Here is a 27,117-nt window from a genome sequence, read left to right as displayed (position 1 = left end):
AAGCCTATGAAGTGAAATATTTAGCTTCAATTTACAGAAGAAGAATTTGAGGCACAAGATCTTGCCAATACAGTGTAACAGAGAAATGGCAGAGCAGGGATTTGAATCCCCAGTCCAAAGCTTGCGCTTTTCAGTTAAACAAACCTGTCTGACCCCATCCTTGTTATTATCACATCACCTTGTTTGTTTCTCAATAATTTTTACCCTAATCTAGAAATGCTTTTGTTTACTTAATTGTTCTGTCTCATGGATCAAGAAATGTTTCTCAAGAATTGTTCTTTCTCATGCTTTCAAGAAAATACATATATATCTTGAGAGCCAGGACCTTGCCTAGCCTGTTCATTACTCTGTCACAGGATCCAATACTGTCCCTGGTGCATAGCTGGTGATCAATTTATTGTTTTTCACAAATGAGTGAGGGTGACAGAACTCAGGTACAGCACTCCTAATTCTAGTCTCTCGTTGCCCATTTCACTTCGCAGTCAAAAGGAAAGCAATGAGATTTGGAATTGCTAAGTTTCTCTGACATTCTCCACTGTGTCTTGCATCTGACATCATATGAATTCAAGCGTGGATTTACTAAGGCCTCTTTTGACATCTGACAAAAAACTGTTGACCTTTGTGGAAAAAAACCTCTCATCTTTCATCTGTTCTCTATGTTATTGCCAGAGTGATACTTTTTAAATCAAGCTTACTTAAAATCCATCAGAACTTATGCATCTGCATAATTTTAAGGATCATGTCCAAATTCCTTATTATGACATATGAGAAAGCTCATTAATTTATCTTTCTAATCATAGATATTAATTTGTTATATTCACACTTCTATGTGAGCATGTGTACCTACACACTAAACAAACACACATAAACTTCCACACACATACTTGCCAACTCTCACACTAATCATTGTGAATTTCTTGTTTATTGAAGGGAAGGTGTCTGGCTGTTTTATGTGATCTTCCCTCTGACTAGTGAGATCTTCTGCACTTCCTTAATTAACGAATGCCTACTTGGCTTTGAAGCCTCATTTCTTCAGAAAGTTGTCCTTCACCTCAGTCTTATCTAGGTACCTCTGATAGCACCCAATTCATAAATTGTTTTATCACAGAATATGTCATATGATTCTATAACTGTTTATATAAATTACTACCTCATTCAATAGAATGTGGATTTCTTGAAGAAGGATTTGTGTTATTTTTAGCACAGTGTTCTGTCCAGAATAGGTTCTCTAGAAATATGCGATGAAAAATAGGAGAAAAAAAGGAATAAGCTCTAATTCTAAAGCAACCCCAGATGTGAGAATAATCTGGCAAACTGCCCTTCAGAGGTATACTCACTTACTAGCTGCATTTTATAACTTTAGTGGATAGGACCAACATCATTCCCTGGTGATGTCAATATGGCCCCTTCATCAGTCTGAAAATCCTCTGGCACTGAAAACTCATAAAGTCTGGAAGTTGTTTATGAAACTATGAAGGTGAGTCAATAGACTCTGTTCCAAGTTGGCAATAAGGGACGTCGTCCTAAACATCTAACGTGCCATAATTCACATTGAGCTTCTCATTAATTTAAATGTTAATGTAAATTTAAAACATGTTGTATTGATTTGGAACTATTTTTATATGAATATTGCATAACTGAGCTAACAGCAGAGTCCAAATGGACATTTCTTCACATTAACTTATGATAATTAAAAAAAAGTGAACTTTCTCCTTTTTTGTCATGTAAAATCATTTGTTTTAGTTACAAGGTTTAGCTATGAGAAGCTATGAGAATTTCTGCCTTTGAGTGCAATTACTTTAGGTCATTCTGAGCAAAAAGAGCCATTTCCAAGTCTGTTATTTTAGTGTATTGAATATTTAATTTTAAATATGTATAGAGATTTGTGTCTTTTTCATTTCACTGGTGAGTAAAATAAAGTTACCATGTCAATGCTGACTTGAGTGTCTTTTGCTAGTACTTCAGCCATAATCTCTTTTTATTGAGATTTATATATCTTCATTTAAAGGGAAAATATAATTTACAAAAGATATTCCATTATGTTAGTCCCACATAAAATAAATTATAATGATGGTGGGGATGCTATCAGCATCCAGGTATTGTCAATACCTGTACATCTTTGTATATGCTTACTCTGGGACAGATCCTGATGCAAAGTACTCTCTAGAAATGTCCTCATTTAATCCCAAAGCAGTATAGAAAGGATGGACCTCTCATTATCCTGTTTCATAAATTAGAACATTGACCTGTAGAAAGATTAAGCCACTTTTCTAAAAGTTCTGCAACCAGGAAGTGGTGCTGCTGACCTCAGGTTGGTCTGACTCCAAGGTCTTCTATAACTTAAGCTCCCTGAGTCTTAAACTGCACAATGTGATAGACAAACTGAAGCCTAGAGAAGAGAATTTCTTGGCTGAGTGTGGTGGCTCACACCTGTAATCTGAGCACTTTGAGAAGCTGAGGCAGGTGGATCACCTGAGGTCAGGAGTTCAAGACCAGCCTGGCCAACATGGTGAAACCCTGTCTCTACTAAAAATACAAAAATTAACCAGGCATGGTGGCATGTTCCTGTAATTCCAGCTACTTCAGAGGTTGAGGCAGGAGAATCCCTTGAATCCAGCAGGCGGAGGTTGCAGTGAGCTGAGATCGCCCTTCAGCCTGGGTGACAGATCGAGACTCTGTCTCAAAAAAAAAAAAAAAAAAAGTGAATTTATTTTTAAAAACATGCAATATAAACATACAATTGAGGTTTCAATGCTGTCATTGAGAAGCTGGGTAGATGAATGAAATCCTAAAACCTGCTTTCTTGTTTATGAGCATATTGTATCTTATTCTCTTCGCCTGTGCAGTATAATAATATGTAGCTAATTGATTGGTGAGTCCCTTCCAGCCCCACATTGAATGAATCTGTATAATATGATTCACTTTGTTCTAATCAACAAACCCCTGCCTTGTTCTCTTCACAACCACCTGTCATAGTACTTCTTATCTGATGCTTTTTGTTCCTGCAGACAGCCCCACCTAACTCAGTTCTCTGTACTAAGAATTCTGGTATAAAAAAATTTATTCGAAACTTGTTAAATACCAAGCAGAAAGCTCAGGCTAAAATATGGAAGAGGGATCATTTTGTCCCCCTGAACATATAATTGAAATGGAATGCAAAAATCAGATTCCTGAGAAATTAGACAAAGCCTTCAGATATGAAAAGATGAATATTAACTGAGGCATTCAGAGGCTAAGGCACAATAGGTCTGATAGAATCTACTTAAGTTGAATATGTTCTGGCCCAGGAGTAACCATCAAGTTTTGTAGTGCTAGGATACATAGCATAGTTCATAGTAAGAAAAACTATAGGCTTGGAAATTAAATATACTTGCCAGTTCTGCCACTTATCTTTTTCTGGGTTAAACTAAGATGTTTTACTGATTTAAACATTCTTACCTCTGTTTCTTAATCTGTAAAATGAGAATTATAATCCAAATTTTTATACAGAAATTATGAAGCTTAATTTGTAAACTAATGCATTAGTCCAGTGCATTAGAAGTATAATGCAAGCTTAAATTAGTTTCCTTTATTCTAATAATAGTAGCAAACAAATTTGATATGCCAGTTTTAAAATTATCTTTGCAAGTAGTAATTACAGCTATCACTCAGCCTTCAGTTTTAGGAAATGTATTGTTTTCGCAAGACAAAAACATATGAACACCAATTAAATATGAATATTTCAACCAAAAATACCTTTTTCCTTCGAAGACATGTGAGGGGGAAAAAAATCATGGTATCATGCTAAATTCTGTAAACTATCTTACACGTTGTCGGTGGTTTCCCCAGTCCCTTCAGAATTTCAACTTCTTAACATCAGGATAGCTGAAAGATGGACAGTTGACCTACTGCTTATTAGGCTCCAAGGGGTTATTAATATTCTGAATTAAAAATAAAATTGTACTAACCTCCATCAGGTAGATAATTTTTTTCTAATAATACATAAATCTCAAATTCATTGATTACAATCACCTTTGTATTACTTACCTATAAATAACTCATGTTCAGCAGAGAGAGAAGCTAATGATTGGTATACATAAGTTTATACAAATTCAGGCTTTAAGCATGAGAGTTTTGCTTCCATAAAATCTTTCTCCCTATATCAAAACATATCCTTAGAAAAAAAATTATCTCTGAATTTGAAAGATGTAAGGGGCCTTAGTGGCAATTTTGTACAAAGCTTTTTGTTTTACATGTGGAGCAATTAAGACTCAGTAAGTTTTGGATTCTTGCCCAAAATTGTCTGGCTAATTATGGTAGGGTTATGGACTGAATCAAGTTCTAATTCTCAATCCAATGTCTATATTTACTTATATTATTTGATGCTATATCAAACTGAGAAATCCGTAAATTACAGTGTATATCTTCTAGTTCTTTAATGTCAGTTTCAACTATTAGAGTTGAAATAAACTGATAATTATCTGTATTGTTTTTAGCTCATGGCCAGAGGGAAGAAGTAAGAGCAGGAGGCCTTTTAAATTTATGTACAAAAAACGGTTTTTGGATAAAAATCTTCCCTAGTGAAATTCATATAACACATTTCAATAATAAAATGCAATGAAAATTAACAAAAAAAATGAAAGACTAATAAATCTAGAGTTGGATAAACTAAATCCAATAGATATATATGTACATATTTATATACTGTATATATATATAATACATATACATATATACATATACATATTTGCTACAGTTTACCAATGTCTTGATTCGTTACTCATATGACACACAAACCTATGAAAGACATTCTGTGATTTTTTTTTTTTTTTTTTGAGGCGGAGTCTTGCTCTGTTGCCCAAGCTAGAATGCAGTGGTGCAACCTCGGCTCACTGCAACCTCCACTTCCCAGGTTCAAGTGATTCTCCTGCCTCAGCCTCCCAAGTAGCTGAGATTACAGGCGCACACCAACACACTCGACTAATTTTTGTAATTTTAGTAGAGATGGGGTTTCACCATATTGGCCAGGCTGGTCTCAAACTCCTGACCTTGTGATCCACCTGCCTTGGCCTCCCAATATGCTAAGATTACAGGCATGAGCCACCATGCCTGGCCAACATTTTGTGATTTTAAATTACTAAATTATATTGAGGGAATGTAACCAGCAGGAATGTCTAACCTTAAATTTGTTTTCATTAGTATAGCATGATTTTAAAATATGATATTTATGTTATCATCCTGCAGGTATAAAGGAGTATATGCAGAAATCTGGAGCGCTAATTAAACTTCTTTGGGTTTTCTCAGTAAGATCAACACCTGTTGGAAAAATTTTGCTAAGGTAAGTTTCAAATACCACTAATCTATTCTTGAGGGGCTTCTGTTCTTGCTGCTCTAGTTCAGAACAAAGTGAGGTTCACTCAGTTAAAAAAAATAAACAAATAGAAAACCAGACATTGCTTTTATTAATGATGCAGTTAATATTTGGGGCTAACATTTCAGTGTGTGTGGCAAAAATGAGCTTCCTAACATTTAACTCCAGCATTAGATAGATTTACCCATCCAGGCCCAAGAAGTGCTTGGCAACTCCAGGTTCTCCCAACATGGCAACCTGCCCTGTGAATTTTTTTTTAATTTTTATTTTTATTTTTATTGCATTTTAGGTTTGGGGGTACATGTGAAGAACATGTGAGATTGTTGCAAAGGTTCACACATGGCAGTGTGGGTTGCTGCCTTCCTCCCCATCACCTATATCTGGCATTTCTCCCCATATTATCCTTCCCCAACTCCCCAACCACCATTGTCCCTCCCCTATTTCCACCCTACAGACCCCAGTGTGTGATGATTCCCTCCCTGTGTCCATGTGTTCTCATTGTTCAACACCCGCCTATGGATGAGAACGTGAGGTGTTTGATTTTCTGTTCTTGTGTCAGTTTGCTGAGAATGATGGTTTTCAGGTTCATCCATGTCCCTACAAAGACATGAACTCATCATTTTTTATGGACACATAGTATTCCATGGTGTATATGTGCCACATTTTCCATGTCCAGTCTATTGATGGGCATTTGGGTTGGTTCCAAGTCTTTGCTATTGTAAACAGTGCCGCAGTGATCATGCCTGTGCATGTGTCCTTATAATAGAATGATTTGTAATACTTTGGATATATACCCAGTAATGGGATTGCTGGGTCAAATGGAATTTCTATTTCTAGGTCCTTGAGGAATTGCCACACTGTCTTCCACAATGGTTGAACTAATTTACACTCCCACCAACAGTGTAAAAGTGTTCCTATTTCTCCACATCCTCTCCAGCATCTGTTGTCTCCAGATTTTTTAATGATGCCATTCTAACTGGCGTGAGATGGTATCTCAATGTAGTTTTGATTTGCATTTCTCTTACCCTGTGAAATTTCTAGTGTGGAGTAGCACACCTGAGTATATCTTCCTGCAGGGAGCCCACTGTGAACATGAAGGGGAAGAGAGTGGGTTAAACTGTAATTGACAAAATCTTGCTTTGAGGTTCACCAATCAAATATGCAACTCCACTGACCAAGAAGAAGAGAGAGGAAAGGGGATAAAGAGAGGCCTGTGGAGCTGCTATAATGGACTTATCTTCACAGGGAAGGAAAAAAATAGAAATGGAGAATGAGTATTTTTTTTTTCTGTTACCATTGAAGAATCGGAGAGACCTACCAAAAAGGAAGAAGGCTCTTTTAGAGATTGCATCAGGATTTTCTTAATCTAGCAACACATAAGGTAACTTCTCCTAGATAATGGAGGCAGATGCAGTACTGAGATTTTCTGTGTTTAAGAAGAAATATTCTAGGCAAGATTTTTCCCAACTTCCTATTAGAATTCAGGTATTTTCAGAAGCACAGTTGACATGTTGTCTGTGCTATCATAGAGCAGATCATGACTAGATAGTAGACCACTACCATTTATGTTTTTGCTTACTTTTTTTTTAAAAAAAACCTACTACAGAGGGTAATTTTCCATTTTTGAGGCATACTGTTATTCTGAATAGAGCAGGTGGAGGGAACAGTTGGGTAGTAAATGAACTTAGCTAACTCCTCAGTGTATATGTCTCAACAGATATTTGAAACTATTATTTAATAAACAACCTGTGTACTTGGATTTATTTATTGGTAAAAATGAAACCAAGGAAATATGATGTATTGAAAATATAAAAAATGAATCATAAGCTTGAAGAAAGTAAAATAATAGACTTGGTGCAAAACTATGAACCAAGCCAAGTATCTGTAGAAGTTTGCAGAACGGACTTAATGTTCTCTATTAGATGCTGCCTCTGTAATGAATGAACCCTGCTCCTTTCATATCTGTGTTTCATCATCTAAGATTGAAGGTCATTTAAAAACAATCTTGGTTTATGTTGATCATTTGATTTCATCAAATTTTGATGGATTGTCCTCTTGACTAGGCTGGAGCAGTAAAGGCAAAATAATAATAATTATCATTATGAATTGACCATTGTGGCTTCTACAGAGAAAGAACAAGCATGCAGATTGACCACACCACTATAAATACAAATCACGAGGAATAATTAGTCATTGAAAATAAAATGGGGCTACTATCTGGAAGGTGATATCTCTACTTGATATTATTACTTTGTGATAACTTTAATGAGTATAGTGACATTTGGAAAATTGACTATTATCAATGTTCTCAGGTGTCCTTCAAGAATACAAAGGTCTACTAGACTGATCAATATTTGACACTCAAAACTTATCTTCTCAAAGCTAATCTAATATGTAAGCCTAAATGCATTGTTAAATATATAAAGGTCCTGATGATGCCTGTGTTCATTTTGAAAGGAAGAGACTGCTCCTTGCTACCAGGTTGCTGCTACTGCAGAAGATGTGGACTCCTGCTATTTAAAAGAGGAGCCTGGTTTCTCATATCTTTCCCCTTCAAGTATGGAAAAGGAATACTTTAGATTTAAGATAAACTGCTACGTACCTTTAAACAAAAAAAAAAATAGCATAGTGTTGTAACTTGGTAATGAGTGGCAAAAACCATGCTTGAACTAAGAAAACCATTAAAAAAGTAAAATTCATATAGTAATTGAGAAGGTGATCTCAGAAAAGAAACATGTAGGGTGGACCAAGGGATATGCAGAGAGACGTTTCAGTATCTAGATAAAAGACATAAAAGGGCATGGGTTTCAGGAAGTATAATAAAAAATGCATGCATTAAGGAGCTTGCCTGCATGGCTACAATTGTCAGGAAGGATGGATTGGTGAAAAATAGGACAGATATGTAATCTACTGTCAGCTCTAGAATTTCAAACTAGAGCATCCTTCTGCTAACATTTCAGTCTGGATACTAAGTTATACTTAGATCCTGGGGAAAATACAACCCATTATGCAAAGGGAAATCTCCTAGCCCTGGAAAATTAAAATACTGTGCTGAAATAAGAATGAGGAACAATAAGGAAATGGAACGACTAGGACTGATGTGAATGAGCCAAATCCAAGAATCTTTTGTAAAACAACAATCTTTAATAAGGGATAGAGTGGTCCTAAGTCAGTAGGTTGTCCTGCTCTTAAAAAAACAAATACAAATGCTAATTTAGGGTCTTAACTGAAGACCCAGAATTTCCCCAGTTTAAGTTCAATCAAAGGTGTTTGCATCATTGATTTTTAGTAAATGTTAGATGAATAAATGATTAAATGGTTAGATTCATTTTGAATGTAAGAGATTATTTTCCAATATATACATTTGCTCATCAAATTTAGAATGAATAAATCCCAATTTTCTCTCTTTTCTCCATATTCCCACAGCCTTTATAATGTCTTTTCTTTAGCATATTAGGAAACTAATTTTTTGAAAAAAAAAACCTGGTAACTTAAGAGAAAGCTATACAGATCCCCAATAGGTCTATCCTAAAGAGTTTATCTCAGAAGTTCAAGGCTATCTGGTTTTCTGGCACCAATAAATGACAGCATAATCAAATCATGTCGTAGTGAAAGCATTCTAAATTGAATTTTTCCAAGAGATTTATGAAGCTTCTAATGATATTTACAGTAATGCATATGATAAATAAATGCATAACAAGTTCTATAGGATGTTTGGATATTCAGAGAAATTTTTCAAGAACGCTTTGTGAAAATTTATTAAACTCCTAAAGAAGATCAGAAAATACTCTAGTGACTGTTTCTTTTGCCGTGCAGAAGCTGTGCAGTTTGATTAGGTCCCATTTGTCTATTTTGGCTTTTGTTGCCAATGCTTTTGGTGTTTTGGTCATGAAGTCTTTGCCTACTCCTATGTCCAGAAAATACAACGATTCATTTGATTAACTGTCATAACTTTTCATTTTCTGTTGCCTGTAAGCATTGTCATGCAGATTTTTGTCCTATCTGAATTTATGCTAATAGGATTTGTCCATATCCCTACTGATGTCTTCCTTTTGCTAGTAGAGGGACTGAGAATTATTTTCTTCCAAAAGGTCATTAACAGACTAGACAGAGCAATAGGTTGGAACAAGTAAAGTTCCAAATAGCCTTATCATACTTCTGATTCATTCACAAAAAGTAGACATCTACATGAGTAACTTATGGTGGCTGTTACTTTATGATTGACATTTTTATTTGGCAACAAATAGAGTTCTACTTATTTCTGAAACATATCTATAAATTGGACTCCCCCAGTGTCTATAACGAGTTGCCATAATTTCAAGTGAAACAATATTATTGTCTCCAATCTAAAGAGAACTGAAAGAAGATTTACTATTATCACATCTGTGGCAATTTTTTTGATAAAAAAATACATAGACTTTTTCCAGTTTGGGTTGTCTCTGAAATGTGGCTATAGTGGTACTGGCTAAAATAATTATTAGATCTAATTCATAGAGTTCTTGGTAATAGAACAAACGTGCCCACATTCCCATTATTCTGTCCTGGTTAACAAATCTGTACACCATAAATCTGATGTAGCCATACTCCTCAGGGAGACTGTAAGCTCTATGGGATGCCTCCTCATTGCTCTTTAAATTTTAAACTAAGTTAAAACATACTCTAGTGTTAAGAGTTTAGAGAAAAAGCGTTTTTATAAACTGCTGTTCAGAGTATAATTTAGTATAACCCTTTCAGAGACCTATATGGCATGTGATTCAAAAGTCTTTAAAATGTGCCACTTCCTTTTCTAAGATTGTAAATAAATCAGTGGACAAATGAAGATATATGTACAGGCATGATCATTAGAGTATTATAAGCAGTTGCAATATATTGGAAACAACTTTAAAAACTAAAGAGTGTGTTATGTGGTTTGATATAATGAAACACTATGCAGTCACTCACAATGCTGCTGCTGCTCTGAATGTATAGATATGGGAATATATTCCTGATAGTAATTTTAAATTTCTGATTATAAGAAATTCTGTAAATGTGACATCAATCATTTTATATATTACATATATTATGCATTTATATATGTAGAGGAATATCTAAATAATAGTATTATATGGGGGTAACATTTTCTGTCTTTTAAAACAAGGAATAGACATGTAGATACATAAACTAGGAGAATAAAATAAATTACAAACCAAGCAAAAGCTATTTAAAGGATAAAAAATGACCCCTTCCTTCTCTAAAACACACACACACACACACACACACACACACACACACATACACACATCCTTTATAATCCATATTGGGTTTTTAAATTTTGTTATTGTTTTCCTATCTATGCAGTATTTTGTTTTCTTCTTATTTTTTAACTTAAATAATAATTGTACATATTTGGGGAGTACATAGTGATGTTGCAATACACATAATATATATTGATTAGCATATTCATCATCTCAAATCTTTATTATTTCTTTGTGTATAGTATATTTTTGTTAACTACAGTTGTTGGATGGTGGTAAAGACAAAAGGAATTATTTCTCCTCTCTGGCTGTAATTTTGTATCTTTTAACCAATCTCTCCCCATCTCCCTTTCCCCTATACTTCCCACACTCTAGTATCTTCTGTTCTGCTTTTTACAATTATGAGATCAACTTTTTTTTAGCTTCTACATATGAGTGAGAAAATGTGGTATTTAACTTTCTATTCCTGGCTTGTTTCACTTAACATATTGTCCTCCAGTTTCATCGATAATGCTGTGAATTACAGAATTTCATTCTTTTTTATGGCCAAATAGTATTCTATCATGTACATAAACCATGTTTTCTTCATTCATCTGTTTGTGGACACCTGGGTTGCATCCATTCCTTGGCTATTGCTCATAGTGATGCAATAATCAAGGGGATGTAGATATCTCTTCCTCATGCTGATTTCCTCTACTTTGGATAAATGCTCAGTAATGTGATTGCTGAATCATGTAGTTCTATTTGTAGTTTTTTGAGGAATGTTCATACTTTTATTCATAGTGGTTTTACTCATTTACATTTCCTTTTTTTTAATTGTACTTTAGATTCTGGGATACATGTGCACATCATGCAAGATTATTGCATAGGTAAATTCATGGCAAGGTGGTTTGCTGACTCCATCACCTAGACCTAACATTTCTTCCCACGTTATCCCTCCCACTGTCCCTCACCTAGGTGCCACACCTGCAACGGACCCCACTGTGTTATGCTCCCCTCTCTGTGTTGAGGTGTTCTCATTGTTCAACACCTGCCTATGAGTGAGAACATGGGGTGTTTGATTTTTTGTTCTTGTGTCAGTTTTCTGAGAATGATCATTTCCAGGTTCATCCATGTCCCTACAAAGGACATGAACTCATCGTTTTTTATGGCTGCATAGTATTCCATGGTGTATATGTGCCACATTTTCTTTGTTCAGTCTATCATTGATGGGCATTTGGGTTGGTTCCAGGTCTTTGCTATTGTATACAGTGCTGCAAGGAACATACGTGTGCATGTGTCCTTATAATAGAATAATTTATAGTCCTTTGAGTGTATACACAGTAATGGGACTGCAGGGTCAAATGGAATTTCTATTTATAGATCCTTGAGGAATCGCCACACTGTCTTCCACAATGGTTGAACTAATTTACACTCCCACCAACAGTGTAAAAATGTTCCTATTTCTTCACATCCTCTCCAGCATCTGTTGTCTCCACATTTTTTAATGATCGCCATTCTAACAGGCATGAGATAGTATCTCAAAGAGGTTTTGATTTGCATTTCTCTAATTACAGTGATGATGAGCATTTTTTTCATATATTTGTTGGCTTCATATATGTCTTCTTTTGAAAAGTGTCTGTTCATATCCTTTGCCTACTTTTAGATGGGTTGGTTTGTTTTTTCTTGTATATCTGTTTTAGTTCTTTGTAGATTCTGGATATTAGCCCTTTGTCAGATGTGTAGATTGCAAAAATGTTTTCCCATTCTGTTCGTTGCCAGTTCACTCTAATGATTGTTTTTTTTTTGCTGTACAGAAGCAAAGCTCTGATGTTTAATTAGATCCCATTTGTCTATTTTGGCTTTTGTAGCCATTGCTTTTGGTGCTTTAGTCATGAAGTACTTGCCTATGCCTATGTCCTAGATGGTTTTGCCTAGGTTTTATTCTAGGGTTTTTATGGTGTTAGGTCTTATGTTTAAGTCCTTAATCCATCTGGATTTATTTTTAGTGTAAGGTATCAAGAAGGGGTCCAGTTTCTGCTTTCTGCACGTTGCTAACCAATTTTCCCAACACCATTTATTAAACAGGGGATCCTTTCCACATTGCATTTTTGTCAGGTTTGTAAAAGATTTAGATGGTTGTAGATGTGCGGTATTGCTCCCGAGGCCTCTGTTGTGTTCCATTGGTGTATATCTCTGTTTTGGTAACAGTACCATGCTGTTTTGATTATTGTTGCTTTGTAGTATACTTTGAAATCCAGCAGCATGATGCTTCCAGCTTTATTCTTTTTGCTTAGGATTATTTTGGCTATGCAGGCTCTTTTTTGGTTCCATATACAGTTTAAAATGTTGTTTTAGAGTTCTCTGAAGAAGGACATTGGTAGTTTAATAGGGGTAGCATTGAATCCGTAAATTACTTTGGGCAGTATGGACATTTGCATGATATTGATTCTTCCTAACCATGAGTGTGGATTGTTTTTCCATCTGTTTGTGTCTTCTCTTATTTCCTTGAGCAGTGGTTTGTAGTTCTCCTTGAGGAGGTCCTTTACCTCCTTTGTTAGTTGTATTCCTAGGCATTTTATTCTTTTTGTAGCAGTTGTGAATGGGAGTTTGCTCTTGATTTGGCTCTCTGTCTGTTATTGGTGTATAGGAATGCTTATGATTTCCACACATTGATTTTGTATCCTGAGACTTCACTGAAGTTGCTTATCAGCTTAAGGAGAGTGTGGGCTGAGATGATGGGGTCTTCTAAATATACAATCATGTCATCTGCAAATAGAGACAATTTGACTTCCTCCTTCCCTAATTGAATACCTTTTATTTCTTTTTCATGCTGATTGCTCTGGCTAAAACTTCTGGCTAATACTATATTGAATAAGAGTGGAGAGGGAGGGCATCCTTGTCTAGTGCCAGACTTCAAAGGGAATGCTTCCAGTTTTAGCCCATTCAGTAAGATATTGACAATGGGTTTATCATAAATAACTTTTATTATTTTGTGATACATTCCATAAATACCTTGTTTATTGAGAGCTTTTAGCATTAAGGACTGTTGAATTTTTGTTGAAGGCCTTCTCTGCATCTATTGAGATAATCATGTGGTTTTTGTCTTTGGCTCTATTTATGTGATGGATTATGTTTATAGGCTTGTGTAAATTGAACCAGCCTTGCATCACTGGGATGAAGCATACTTGATCATGATGGATAAGCTTTTTGATGTGCTATTGCAATCAGTCTGCCAGTATTTTATTGAAGATTTTGCATCTGTGGTCATCATGGATATTGGCCTGAAGTTTTCTTTGTTGAGTCTCTTCCAGGTTTTGGTGTCAGGATGATATTGGTCTCATAAAATGAAATGGGGAGGATTCCCTCTTTTTGTACTGTTTGGAATCATTTTAGAAGGAATAGTACCAGCTCCTCTTTGTACATCTGGTAGAATTTGGCTATAAACCTGTCTGGACCTGGGCTTTTTTTGTTTGGTAGGCTATTAATTGCTGCCTCAGTCCTTGTTATTGGTCTATTCAGGGTTTCAACTTCTTCCTGGTTTAGGCTTGAGAGGGTGCAAGTGTCCATGACCTTGTCCATTTCTTCCAGGTTTACTGGTATATGTGAATAGAGTTGTTCATAGTAATCTCTGATGGTAGTTTGTATTTCTGTGGGATCAGTAGTGATATCTTCTTTATTGTTTTTTATTGCATTTATTTGATTCTTCTCTCTTTTATTTTTTATTAATCTGGCCAGTGGTCTGTCTATTTTGTTGATCTTTTCAAAAAACCAGCTTCTGGATGTATTGATTTTTTTGAAGGATTTTTTGTGTCTCTATCTCCTTCATTTCTGCTCTGATCTTGATTATTTCTTGTCTTCTGCTAGCTTTAGAGTGTGTTGATAGGGTGTCAATTTCAATTTTAATGTTTTCTCAGTTCTTGTGTGGGCATTTATTGCTATAAATTTCCCTCTAGACACTGCTTTGAATGTGTCCCAAAGATTCTGCCACATTGTGTTCTTGATCTCATTTGTCTCAAAAAACATGTTTATTTCTGCCTACATTTCATTGTTTATCCAGTTGACATTCAGGAGCCAGTTGTTCAGTTCCCATGAAGTTTGCAGTTTTGAGTTAGTTTCTTAATCCTGAGATCTAATTTGATTGCACTGTGGTCTGAGAAACTGTTTGTTAGAATTTCCATTCTTTTGCATTTGCTAAGGAGTGATGCACTTCCAATTAAGTGATCAATTTTAGAGTAAGTATGATGTGGTGCTGAGAAGAATGTATATTCTGTGGCTTTGGGGCGGAGAGTTCTGTAGCTGTCTATTAGGTCCACTTGTTCCAGTTCTGCATTCAAATCCTGGATATCCTTGTTGATTTTCTGTCTTGTTGATCTGTCTAATATTGACAGTGGAGTGTTAAAGTCTCCCATTATTATTGTGCAGGAGTCTAAGTCTCTTTGTAGGTCATTAAGACTTGCTTTATGTATCTGGGTGCTCCTGTACTGGGTGCATATATATTTAGGATAGTTAGCCTTCTTGTTGTATTGATCCTTTCACCATTATGTAATGCCCCTCTTTGTCTCTTTTGATCTTTGTTGGTTTAAAGTCCATTTTATCAGAGACTAGGATTGCAATTCCTGCTTTTTTTGCTCTGTTTGCTTGGTAGATATTTTTCCATTCCTTTATTTTGAGTCTATGTGTGTCTTTGCATGTGAGATGGGTCTCCTGAGTACAGCACGCTGACAGGTCTTGACTTTTTACCCAGTTTGCCAGTCTGTGTCTTTTGATTGGGGCATTTACATCATTTACATTTAATGTCAATATTGTTATGTATGAATTTGATCCTGCCATTTTTTTGCTGTTTGTTTGTTTTGCCCGTTGGTCATGCAGTTTCTTCATTGCATTGTTGGTCTTTACCATTTGGTTCATTTTTGCAATGGCTGGTACTGGATTTTTTGTGTGTGTTTATTGCTTCCTTCAGGAGCTCTTATAAGGTAGGTCTGGTGGCAACAAAATCTCTCAGTAATTGCTTGTCCATAAAGGATTTTATTTCTCTTCCACTTGTGAAGCTAAATTTGGCTGGATATAAAATTCTGGTTTGAAAGTTCTTTTCTTTAAGGACGTTGAATATTGGCTTGTAGGGTTTCTGCTGAGAGATCCACTGTGAGTCTGATAGGCTTCCTTTTGTGGGTGACCCAATCTTTCACTCTGGCTGCCCTGAGCATTTTTTCCCTCATTTCAACCCTGGTGAATCTGAGGATTATGTGCCTTGGGGTTGCCCTTCTTGAGGAGTATCTTTGTGGTGGTCTTTGTAGTTCCTGTATTTGAATGTTGGCCTGCTTTGCTAGGTTGGGGAAGTTCTCCTGGATAGTATCCTGAAGTTTATTTTCCAGCTTGGATTCATTTTCCCCGTCCTCTTCAGGTACAATCAAGTGTAGATTAGGTCTTTCCACATAATCCCATATTTCTTGGAGGCTTTGTTCATTTCTTTTCATTCTTTTTTCTCTTTTCTTGCCTTCTCTTTTTATTTCATTGTGTTGATCTTCAATCTCTTATATCCTTTCTTCTGCTTGATCAATTCAGCTATTGAAACTTGTGTATGCTTCCCAAAGTTCTCTTGATGTGTTTTGCAGCTCCATCAAGTCATTTATGTTATTCTCTAGGCTGGTTATTCTAGTTAGTATTTGTCTAATCTTTTTTCAACATTCTTAGTTTCTTTGCATTGGGTTAGAACATGTTTTTTTAGCTCAGAGTTTGGTATTACCCATCATCTGAAGCCTGCTTCTGTCAGCTCGTCAAAATCATTCTCTGACCTGCTTTGTTCCCTTGCTGGTGAGACGTTGTGATCCCTCTGGGGAGGAGAGGCGTTCTGGACTTGGATGTTTTCATCCTTTTGCACTGGTTTCTTCCCATCTTCATGGATTTATCTATCTGATCTTTGAAGTTGGTGATTTTGTGTGGGATCTCTGAGTGGATGTCCTTTCTGTTAAAGTTGAGGTTATTTCTCCTTTATGAGGCTTTTTTTTTAGTTTAGGTGTCAGTGTGCCACTGGTGACAGTCTGTCCATTGTCTGCCTGTGGAGGTAATGCTGGGCTGCCTCAGTTTCAGCCAGGCTGCTGTTTGTTCTTTGCCTGGTTTCTGCTTATGCCTGTGGGAATAGCCCCGCCTTGCCAATGGTGGGCGTCTTTCCCTCTGCCCGGGCTCCCGGATGTATTTCCACCTGATGTGTTAACTGTGAAACTCTGCCAGGAAAGGGATTCCATTTGCTGGATCTTGTGGGGGATGGGACCTCTCTGGCCATAGTCCCCTCCCGCTTTCAACTTTCCCTTCTTCTATAGGACAGGCAGTTCCTTCTCGAAAGCCTTCTCAGTGTTAGTCCAAGTCTCCACCCTGGTCTGCCCTGACAAGGCACCAGTCAGGCCGGGGCTGCCAGCCTAGGCTGTCGCCTGGGTCTGCAACTTGGCATGGCTCTCAGCCAGGTGGTATTTTCCTGGGTTGTGTGCTGCCAAAGTCCCAGTGTGAAGCACCGTATCTGAATTGAAGTACCAAGGAGGTGAAGCCCCCCTGATCCTCCATGCCAGATACACTTCCCAGGTGGGACAGTGCCCTGCCTTGCCTTGGCTCACCTGCTTTAGGCTGCTTTTATCACCTTTTTGGGGGGCTTAACCCCACTGATCAACCAGTCCTTTTGGAATGAACCTGGTACTTCATTCAGAGACGCAGATATTGCTCTGGTTCTGTGTCTCACTAACCAGGAGCTGCACTCTGGAGAAGCTCCGGTTAGGCCATATTGGTCCCCCCTCACTCATTTACATTTTCCACAGTGTATTAAGAGTTCCCTTTTCTCTACAAACTCACTAGCATTTTGTTTTGTTTTTCCTTTGTGATAATAGCCATCATTATGGGGGTGATGATAACTCACTTTTGTTTTAATTGGCATTTCCCTGATGATTACTGAGGTTGGACATATTTTCATATATTTGGCCAATTGTATGCCCTCTATTGAAAAACATCTATTAGGATCATTTAGCCATTTTTTAAATCAGATTATTTGCTTTGTTTTTATTTTTATATTCTATTTTTTATTTTTTGCTGTCAGGATGTTTGAGTTCTTTTTACATTCTGAATATTAATCCTCCATCAGATAAATAGTTTTCAACGTATTTCTCCCATTCTGTAGATTGTCTTTTTACTGTGTTCATCATTTTCTTAGCTGTGAAGAAGCTTTTAATTTTGTATAATCCCATTTATTTGTTTTTGCCTTTGTTGCCTGTACTGTTGTGTTCTTATTCGTAAAATGTTTTCCTAGACCAATGTGAATTTCCCCTCATATTTTATTTATCTAATTGTTTTATAGTTTTGGGTCTTACATTTAGGACTTTGACTCACTTAAGTAGATTTTTATATAAAGTAAGAGGTGGGGATCCAGTTTTATGCATCTGCATATGGATATTCAGTTTACCTAATGCCATTTATTGAATGGATGGTCCTTCCCCCAATGTATGTTCTCAGCACCTTTGTCAAAAGTCAGTTAGCTATAGATATGTGAATTAATTTCTGGATTCTCTGTTCTGTTCCACTGGCCCTGTGAATTTATCATGTTTTCCCAGGAACAAGGTTAAGCTGTGACTCCTCTGTCTTAGTCTATAACAGTGATAATAACTCCTGCCTGTTGTTGTAAGTCACAGAATTGAAGGGCTGTAGCATCCAGAAACATGGTAAAAGGCCTTGGAGGAGGTGGGGAGTAAAAACTAGCATAAACAAATCTATGTGATCAATTACAAATAGGACTAAACAAAAAGAATGTTATATGTAATGTCCAGGGGTAGAGATTGAAAAGAGACTTTGAGAAGCGTGAAAAGGAAAGGCAGTAATATATTTGCCATTCACCAGTAAAGTCAAGCTAAGGCCACTTCTGTGTGGTAGACATTTGGGTCTCAATGAAAGGAGTGGATTAGTGGCCAAAATGATGGACTTATGATTCTCCAAGCCTGTAAAGTACCAAAGAGATGGTACCTGGTCAGTGAAGGTATCAAGGTATTGCTTGGGAGAGCTTGAGCCCTCAGGTAACTGCTGTCCAATCTCTGGAAGCAATTAAATGCTCAAAGAAATGTCCTTCTAGTTAAGATGACTACCTTTTCATACAGATTGTGGACACTATCCTTCTGCTAGAATATTGGAACCATGACCATATTGCATTCATGGAGCAGTTAGTATCCAAGAGGTAAAAAAAAAAAAAATCCTTTTGCAAAGAAGACTAAGACAGGAGACCCTCAATACCTCTGGATTCCCTTGAATTTGCCTTTCATTTAGCATTCTTTTTTTTTTTTTTTCTTTTTTTTTTGGGACCGAGTTTCACTCTTGTTACCCAGGCTGGAGTGCAATGGCACGATCTCGGCTCACCGCAACATCTGCCTCAGGCAATTCTCCTGCCTCAGCCTCCTGAATAGCTTGGATTACAGGCATGCACCACCACGCCCAGCTAATTTTTGCATTTTTAGTAGAGACAGGGTTTCACCATATTGACCAGGATGGTCTCGATCTCTTGACCTTGTGATCCACCCGCCTCGGCCTCCCAAAGTGCTGGGATTACAGGCTTGAGCCACCGCACCCAGCTCATTTAGCATTCTTGGATGAAACCGTGTTGGTGCTGTGAAGGGTTAGGAATCCCATTTTTAAACGATTTTGAAGGCATCTGTTCATGCAGGAGTTTACTTAACTCAGTCTATTTATCAATATCACTATTCTAAAAATAATGGCGGATAATAATAAATGATGTGCATAAATTCCTGTGCATATGGCTAGAACTAAGCTCTTTTACCTGAATTTTCTCATTGAGTCACAACACCCTTTTCACCTTTATTTCAAAGAACGAGCAGGACAAAAGCTAAATAACTTATTTGTTTAAAATCATTCAAATGGAAATAAAATCTAGGCAGTATGATTCAAATCCTCTCAATCATTGGTGGCTCTATTGTTCATTTACGTTACTGTTTTTGACTAAAGTAACAATAATTCAAGGAAACTGACAGAAAGTATAAACAAGCAAGAGTTTCACACAACTCAGAATTTAAATTTTTCAAACTTTTCTTTTATATCATCAACAGATGGGAGTTGGTGAGTTAGAACTCCATTGTTCATCTTGAGTTTGATCTTCTTTTGCCTTAACCCAAGGAATACATCTATGATAAATAACAAGACATAAGTGAACTCCATGGCTTTAAGAGGGTGAGACATACAAAACCCATAAAGCACTGTAATATACATGAAAGGGTGAAAGTACATTTTAAGTATGATGCACTTGGCAAGTGGAAACCTTTTGGAAAACAGAGGTGAAATAAAAATTACCTGCTAAATCTCAGCTGTTCTACAGCATATTTCAGCTGAAAATACTAAAAAATAAAATACCTGAGAAGGCAAGCTACTTGATTTTCTATTTGGCTGTGATCTTTTCTTCTCTATATGCAGAAAGAGATTTTCTTTCAGTGTTGTCATTGTCATTGCTGCCCACTCACTCATTCAGGGCATGTTTACTGCACGTGTACATTATGCCACAAAACTAGGCACTAGGGTTACCCCAGAGAATAAATGCTGTCTTCTGTGAAGGGAAATAAAGACAGGCCCTGAAAGCTTAATATCTTAATAGTATGGTAGAGATAAGAGGAACAGATGCACATTAACATAAAGATATATACGCTTGCCCATATACACATATGCTATCTTGCAACACTGCAGGAGAGAAATATCAATCACGCTGAGGATATTAACAGAATGTCTGGGTGGCTTCCGCCTGATCACAGAAGATTTTATGGATGAGTTGAGTTTTGAAAAGTTTTGGAAAAAATGACAAGATAAAGTATAGTGGCACAGAATATGGAGACATTTTCTGTTTTGGCAGAGATAATGACACAAATGATCTCAGAAATTCTCAGTATCCTTAAAAACTATAATTTGAACTAAGAGCCACCTCAGGTGAGCCATGTAGTGTATCACATTCAGAATTAATGCATATGATTGTCAAAATATTTTCAAATGAACCCTAAACAAAACTCTTCAGATTCTTCTTCAGGACCCAGTCTTTGGAAATGAAAGAATATGTAATTGTTTTACTAAATTCTAATAAATAAAGTAAACCAAAATACTTTAAAAGGCTTTGACTTTAAGTCAAACTGGCATAAAGTCAGCATTGAAAATTTGTTTTAAAACTTAAAAAAATCTTACTTCCCTCACCCTTGAATTTTATATTGAGGTGGTGGGGTGGTTGTTGTGAGTTAATTCTTATAGGAGCTTAGCACAATGTCTGCCGTATAGTACGTGCTCATTAAATGTAAGCTAGGCTAGTGATTCTTTTTGTTTCTTTAGTAAAGATGACTGGAGAATACAGCACACAAATCATGCATGTACTGATTGATGCACTATAATAGAGAGTTCAGTTTTTGCTTCAATAAAATAGGTTTATTGATGTTACTATATCCTATAAATTCTGGCAAGCAATGTGGTACAATGATGAATAAGATAGACTGCTACCTGGAAGAACATCAGAGTCTGTTAGGACCCATTTACAACTAACTGCAATAGCTACTTGGTGGTTCCGATTCATTCCTTCTTTACCTATGAATTCCTAAGAAATTCAGGGATCTCAAAAGCATTTTCCTGTCATAAGAAAGCATTTCAAAATGCCTGTAGCACATTGTTCTATTAAAGCCTTGTTGTACTTTTGAAAATATGTTCCCATTTATAAAATGCTTTTATGTTCTTCACAATATGATCTTCATGATTATTCATGAAGTAAGAATGGGACTGGGGGGAATAAACGGAGAAGTTGGGGGGGTGATTGGAGGAAACTGATACTTCACGGACTTAAATAACTCTATCAAGCTAACAGGGTTAGTGAGTAAGAAGGCAAAATACTTTCTTCTGCATTAGGTTGCCTCCATGTAGGATAAGAGAGTCACCTGTTATTCCCGACTCCAGGGAATGCCAACAGGAGGGAAATAAATGGGCCTCTGGCATGTTTCCATAGAATGTTCAGCATCCCTTCTCAAATGTCCTTTCCCTTCTCTAGTCAAACATATCTTCCTGCTGTTCCTGGGGGCCTGGGCAGCCATTAAGATCACACTTCTGGCCAGACATGGTGGTTCTCACCTGTAATCTCAGAAATTTGGGAGGTCAAAGCAGGTGGATTGCTTAAGCTCAGGAGTTCAAGACCAACCTGGGCTACATGGTGAAACTTCATCTCTACCAAAAATTAGCCAGGCATGGTGATGCACACCTATAGTCTCAGCTACTTGGGAGGTTGAAGTGGGAGGATCACTTGAGCCATAAAAGTGGAGGTTACCGTGAGCTGAGATTGTGCAATTGCAGTCCAGCCACAGACAAGACTCTGTCTCAAAAAAAAAAAAAAAAATACACTTCCACTCTTTTCTTCTCCCTACCCTTCACTCAAAAATATTCTACCCTGTAATAGTAACTGAAATGGAATATGGCATACTCACACAATGCAATATTATTTGGCAATAAAAATGGAATGAAGTACAGATACGTGCTAAGGCATAGATGAACCCCAAAAACATTATGCTGAATGAAACAAGCCAGACACACAAGACCAGACGTGGTATGATTCCATTTATATGGAATATTGAATATGAATATGATATGGATATAGATTTATATAAATTTGAATACACAATAAGCAAATCTATAGACATAGAAAGCAGGTTAGCGTTTACTGAGGGCAGGGTGAGGACTTGGGAATGACTGCCAATGGATACAAAGTTTCTTCCTGGGATGACAAAATATTCTAAAATGACACTGTGGTGATGGTTGCCTAACTATGAATATGCTAAAATACTAAATTTACATTTAAATGAGTAATTTGCAAAGTATACAGGTTGTATCCCAATAAAATAATTTAAAATATTAATAATAAATAGAATAACCAAAATTCAATTAGCTATGTCATGTTTGCCTCTGGCAAATATATTGCATATATCAACTTTGCCTATATTAATTTTGCAAACACAGTGGTTCTCCCTTATCCATGGGGGTACATTCCAATACCCCAAGTGGATGTCTGAAACTGCAGGTGGTACCAAACCCTATATGCACTATGTTTTTTCCTGTACATACATACCTATGATAAAGTTTAATTTATAAATTACTCATAGTAAGAAATTAGCAACTATAATAATAAAATACAACATTTACAACAATACAATGTAAAAATAGTTATGTAAATGTTCTCTCTCTCTCTCTCTCTCTCTCTCTCTCAAAATACCTTACTATACTATACCATTGGTAACTGAAGCCATGAAAAATGAAACTCAGATAAGATGCACCTACTGTATATTTAAACATCAAATCAACACTTAGAGCTTGGTCATACTTTTATTACCATTTTCTATATGAGAAAACTAGAAAAAAAAAGTTAATTTCCCAGTATTACACAGCTGGTAAATGGCAGAGTTAGAATTTGAACTCAGAAACTATGGCTTCAAGACTGTTCTCTCAACTCCTTTGCTGTTTGCATGTTGTTCACAGCCTCACTTTACTCTGATGCTACCTCTGCTCTGGGCACGTCGAAATAACTACTATGCTCAGATTCCTCCTGTGCTCTCCCTGCATTTATTCATATATGGCCATGGTTGAATGTTTGTGTTCCCCCAAAAGTCTACGTTGAAATGCTAACCTCCAAAGCAATGGTCTTAAGACTCAGGGCCTTTGGTAGGCACTTAGGGTGCAAGAGCAGAGCCCTTATTAATGATATTAGTGCTGTTACATAAAATGGCCCAAGACAACTTACTGGCCTCTTCTACCATATAAGGATGAATGAAAGAGCACCATCGATGAACCGGAGAGTGCCTTCCCCAGACATTAAATCTGCCAGTAACTTGAACTTAGACTTGCCAGCGGGGAAAACTGTCAGAAATAAATTTTTGTAGTTGATAAGTTATGGTTTGTGGTATTTTGGTGTTTGATATTATGAAGTTTTGTTAGAGTTGCCAAATAGACTAAGAAAGAAAAGTTGTGTCAGGAGTGGGACCCTGCTATTACAAACACCTAAAATGTAGGCATGGCTTTGGAGCTGGATAATAGAATAGGTTAAGTTTAAAAGAGTTTTGAGGTGCACTGTAGCAAGAGCCTGCATTGCTATGAACAAGCCCTCAAGGGTGACTCTGGTGAGGGCTCAGAAGAGTGGAAGTGAGCTGTAAAGAAAGTTCCATACTTCTTAGAAAATACCTATGTGATCATGAACAGAATGTTGGTAGACATATAGATGGTGCATCCCATTCTGATGATTAATATGCATAGACATTTTATTGGCTCATGTAACCAGAGTAGCTTCAGGTATGACTAGATCTAGATGTTCAATACCTAATGAGCTGATACATGGAATCTATCACTCTTAATCGCATAGCTCTAGTTCATTCACTTCTGACATTGTTCTTGGGCTGGCGTTCGTACGTGATGGCAATGAAATTCCCAAACTGCGGGTTCACATTCCATCATTTTGGCCGCCTCAGTGGATCAAGAGTGTCTCCCTTTTTATAGTCCATGAGGAAAGAGTTGTGGTTGCCTTGCCTTGAGTCACTTGCCCAGCAACTATGTTAACTGATAGTTTAAGGTATTGGTCCTCCTGCCTTCCTCTTATCTGAACCCTTATCATTGCTTGGATCCACCAGATCATCCAGGATAATCTCCCATCTCAAAATTTGTGATTTAACCATACCTGCAAGGTCCCTTTTGCCATGTAAAGGACACAGCCACAGGTTGCAGAGATTCAAATATGGACATTTTTAGGGGGTTGAGGAGAGGCATTTTTCAATGTAACATACTTAACAGTGCTATTAAGTGTTAATGTTGAATCTTTAATTCATGTTTCCCAGATCAAAGATAAGTTTATCACAACTGCATCATACATCATCGACCATGCATAAGTTTGGCTAGATTTCAAACTCTCAGGGGAAAGAGAATTGCACCTTCCATAGCAAACAACTGAATGTGTGTTGGGGGAGAATGTTGGATTGTTTTCTGAAACTATGGAAAGAGATGGGGAAAGAAAACCTTCAGTTTCAGTGTTATCACTCTACACTAGCAGTGACTCCTTGGCTCTTTTTCTTGATTAATAAAGCAATAATGTAGATTTGCTTGTACCTCCTTTATTTGATAAATTCTGTTTCTAGCGAAAGAATACAAATTCCATCAGTCGGCAAATCACTTAATAGTTTTCAAAAGACAACTATAATTCTTTCTCAGCTGTTCCTACATGTGCAAAGAGAAACAGAGAATTAAGGGAGTTGCATGAATAATTTAAACAATAAACCTCTATTGGCTCAATTATCTGACTATTTCAACAAGCATCTGGAGATAAGTTTAATTTTGTATTCTCTAGCTTTTTTTTTAGTTTACTTTACCATTTGTAGTCATTGCCTTATAATAAGTCATTTATTTCTTTTGTGTCCTAAATAAAATTTAACAGACATTTACTGAGCAACTAATGTATGCCAGAAACTGTGTTCATTTCTCTGATGGCTAAAAAGACAGAAAACAATGAATCTCATTCTCCTGCAGTTTTCAGTTTCAACAGGAGAGATGATACTATTACATACATATCCCTATACAATATGGCAGAAGGTAAATGTCGAGATGGTACAAAAATGACATTTCAAAGTATTTGGAGGGAGAAATATCATAAAGTTGGAAAGAATTAGGGGAATCTTCTGCTAGAAAAGAATTTTGGAAGACAGATAGGCATTTGCAAGGCAGAAGCTGGGTGGGAGAGTGTTTCAGTAGACAGAGCTACACAGGCAAGGGGGCCAGACAAGCCAGGACTAATCTTGGGAGCCACAAGCCTATTGATTATGCTGGAAACAGGGAACATGCAAATTGCTCCCAATAATTAAAGAAAGGAACAGTTTATATCGAGTATTTAAAACTATCTAATTTACTCATCCCAACACCCTAGCATTTTTGGAGCAGTGGTGGGTGGGGAGAAGAGGATTTGTCCATTTCTGTAGACATTTGGATTGTCATAATGGGGGTGAGAAGGTGGAGTGGGGAAGAGAGGGTGCTACTGCCATCTAGTGGGTAGCAGCTGGGAATGCTGCTAAACATCCTACAGGACCTAGGGCATCTCCCCAAGCAAAAAATAATATATACACATATATAATATATATGATATATATGCACACATATATTACATACACACATATATACACACATATATAGTAAAATACTAATTGTGCTACAGATAAGAAACCCCGTGATAACCTTGTGAGGTTGTACTATTATTCTCACTTCTTTTTATAGATGATTAAATCGAGATATTTTGAGATTACATAGCATATCTTGCCTAAGATCGTTAAACAGTGAATGACAGTACAAGGTTAGAGCCATGTTATAAAGGGTAATGAATGGGGATATAAGCAAGTAGCTAATGAGAGTCTCGGAATGTGGGTGTGGCAATCACTGGAGCTACACTGAAATTACAATGCACATAAAGTGCTGAGCACAGTGCCTGACGCAGAGTTAGCACTCAGGAGGTGAGCCCTGTTGCTTTGCATGAAAGCCAGTGCTTTCGGCTATGTATTAGCCACGAGTGGGTTGGATTAGTGCAGGAGTGCATGATGGGAAGCATGCTCAGGATCTAACTGGAGTGAAAGCAGGTAGGGTGTAAAGGAAGGGACACATGCCCATACACATTGCCTACGGGAAAACTAAAAGAACCTGGCACATAAATGAATGTGTGGTTGTGTATCGGGGACAGTTTTGAAGGTGACTCTGGTTTTGAACATGAGAAACTAATTTTCACCTCACTACCATGAAGTAAGCCGCTGCTATGTGAGGAATTATTATACTTATTTAAAACAGACAAACTGAGGTGCAGAAAGGGAAAGCAATTAGTTCAAGGTCACACCGTATTTTGAGATTTCTTTTGACAGTCGGGAAGGGAAAAAGGCTGACCTTTTTAAAGATACAATAACTAAATCTTTATAGGAAGATAAGGACAAAATGACATTTTCCTTAATATACTTCCAAAAAAATAGTTTTAACGTTATAAAGATGAAAATGACTTCAAACTCTCATCAGGCAGCCTGGCTGAATGCATAGGTAAAGACCCCAGGAAGAGCTGTGGGAAGAGAATGGGCCGTTTTGTGGGCCACATTTGCTACATTATTAAGGGAGAGCCAAAAAACAACCAAGTTGGTCAAGTAACTACATGTAGAAGAGAGAACCCCATAGTAACCACGTGTAGAAGGACTGAGTCATATAGTAACCACATGTAGAAGAGAGAAACCATAGTAACGCACAACTTGGTATCACACATTTATTAATAAGAGCAAATATGACTAATAATTGAGTGCTTATTGGATGACAGCAACTGTGCTAACTATTCTTCTGCATTACTTCACACTCATCTTGGTAATTCTGTAGAACAGGTGTAACTAGTTATTGAGGAGTTCTTCGAGACTTAGAGACATTAAATAACTTACCCAGAGTCACACAGCTAGGACATAAGGGAGCCGATACTCAAACACTGGGTGTTGGACTAAGAGCCTGCGCTTCAGCACT

At 36.9% G+C, this 27,117-nt stretch overlaps 1 protein-coding gene across 42 annotated transcripts in view; it reads left to right on the top strand.

The window, feature by feature from the left end:
- Nucleotides 1–27,117, top strand: part of LRRC4C (leucine rich repeat containing 4C) — a 1,379,884-nt gene that overhangs the window by 1,161,446 nt on the left and 191,321 nt on the right. For all 42 annotated transcript variants that reach the window (XR_013523383.1, XM_035264275.3, XM_054240777.2 and 39 more), the window contains one exon: nucleotides 5,224–5,317. The gene's annotated coding sequence lies outside the window, so the exon portion shown is untranslated. The remainder of the gene's footprint in view (nucleotides 1–5,223; nucleotides 5,318–27,117) is intronic.

The sequence above is a fragment of the Callithrix jacchus genome, chromosome 10, assembly GCF_049354715.1.
Source record: "Callithrix jacchus isolate 240 chromosome 10, calJac240_pri, whole genome shotgun sequence".
Lineage (NCBI taxonomy): Eukaryota > Metazoa > Chordata > Mammalia > Primates > Cebidae > Callithrix > Callithrix jacchus.
The sequence above is the reverse complement of the archived record's forward strand: the minus strand, read 5'-3'. Positions and strand labels throughout refer to the sequence as shown.